Source organism: Anomalospiza imberbis, chromosome 6 (assembly GCF_031753505.1).
Source record: "Anomalospiza imberbis isolate Cuckoo-Finch-1a 21T00152 chromosome 6, ASM3175350v1, whole genome shotgun sequence".
NCBI lineage: Eukaryota > Metazoa > Chordata > Aves > Passeriformes > Viduidae > Anomalospiza > Anomalospiza imberbis.
Genome location: NC_089686.1, coordinates 46,985,066 through 46,987,203, shown reverse-complemented (window position 1 = coordinate 46,987,203; position 2,138 = coordinate 46,985,066).

Here is a 2,138-nt window from a genome sequence, read left to right as displayed (position 1 = left end):
AACCTTCAACAGCTCTGTGTTTTCAGCACGGGCTCATGAGAAATGCACCACACAGACATGATCCAGAACAACTCCCTGGCTTCTCCCTCCATTTAGGAGGATAACACCTGCCCACATCACAGCCATTCCCTTTCTAGGCTGCTCATTTCACTTTTTTAGCTACACTAAACTATGCTCTGCCTCTGAGAATTTTTTCTTTTCCAGGTGCATACAGACAGGCAAGAGTCAAAACACTTCTAAATCACAAATCAACACAGGGAGCTTCCCAAGCTTTTTTTTTTTTTTTTTTTTTTTTTTTTTTTTTTTTTTTTTTTTTTTTTTTTTTTTTTTTTGAGTGGAAGTTTTCCAAGCCTTGAATCACTGACATTGGTCTGACTCCTAAAACAAGAACTTTGGAAAATGAAACATAGATAGCACTAAGGGCTAGACCCCAAGCAAGACCTACCTGTCTAAATCACTATGTGTGACCTCTCCAACATCCCAGTCACCACAAAAGAAAATGCACTGCCTAATTCACCACAGCACAAATTCCCCAAAATCTTAATCCCTTTTTATTTGCAGCATTTTCTAATAGCAGAAGGCAGGAAAGGTTAAGAGACTGATAATTAGTACTGTTTTGTAATTAAAAACAATGAGTTTTGGACCAGGCCCTAATTATTATGCTCTCAAGCCACAGAATAAGTGACTGTGATATACTTCCCAAATTCTGAAAGCTGGGTGTGTCCGCAACAGCAGCACACACTTTGATAAGCCATACTATACACAAAGAGCTAAATGCTGTCTAAACAGTCATAAATCACTTCAGAAGAAATGGCTCAACCACTATGTCATCTTATCTAGTCTAAAACCTTTTGCATTTAAAGAAAATAATATTTACAGAAATTACTTCCCTTCTCTACAAACACATGATTCCTGAGCAGCAACGCTCAGTTTTCCCTATTACCACCACTCTGCGTAATTCACAGGACAAATGACAACATGTTGGTGACTTTCCTGCTGTTTGGGCCCAGCTTATTCAAGGAAAATTACTTGGTCCTGCAATGCTGGTCAAGTTCAAACCTTGAAATCTATTCCAGGTAACATTCAACCACAAGTTTCTGGCCTATGCACAGAAAGTACAGCATGAAATTTTATGGTGTGTGTCATTCAATGTTCCTTTTTAGCCATGGTACCTACAAGCCTTGGCATATAAGCCACCCTGGAAAGCCATTCTCAGACAACTGCTTTAAATTGGACTCTGAGCAGTCCTTGAACTCTACTTCAGGAGAAAGCAGCATTGTCAAGATAATAGTTTTACAAGCTTTCAGTCCTCTTAGGAAAAATAGTGTTTGCTTTGTGTACCCTGCCCTGCTGCACACACTGAGCAGACGTCCTCTCTCCAGCCCTTACCAGTCTCTGCGAGTTGTTCCACAAACACAGCGGAACTGAAGAAGCAATAGCCTGTCCTACAGCCAGAAAATTCAAATAAGTAAAATAGATCTCCTGAAATAAAAACCCCAGCTTTGATGTCATTGGGATAACCTGGAAGAAGCTGGAATTCCCCAGCCATAAGGATATTTTCCACAGCACAACCACCTTGGATTAGGTAAGCCAAATTTTCCTACTGCTTCATTCACTCAGCACAGCTAATGGCAGTGGGTCAAGAGTAGATAAAATCACTGAATATATTTTTCTGTCACCCGATGCATAACTTAGGGGTCCCAGTATGGGAGCTGAGTGATACATTGACACACCTGAGGGACACGATGCCATTCAGAGGGATCTGGACAAGATCAAGAAGTGGGAATCTTGAGAGATTCAGCAAGGCCAGGGGCAAGGTCCTGCTCCTGTATTGGGGCACGAAGAGATTAGAAGGATGGAACACCTTTCCCGTCAGGAAAGGCTGAGCAAGTTGGGGTTGTTCAGCCTGGAGTGGACTCTGTGGAGACCTCACACAGTCTTTCAGAATTGAAAGGGGGCATATAAGGAAGATGGGGATAGATTTTTTTGCAGGGTCTATTGCAATAGGACCAGGGACAATGGTTTGAAACTAAAAGAGGGTCAGTGCAGATTACATATAAGGAAGAAGATTTTTACCACGTGGATGGTGTAACACTGGGACAGGTTTCCCAGAGAGGTAGTGGATGCCCCATTCTTAG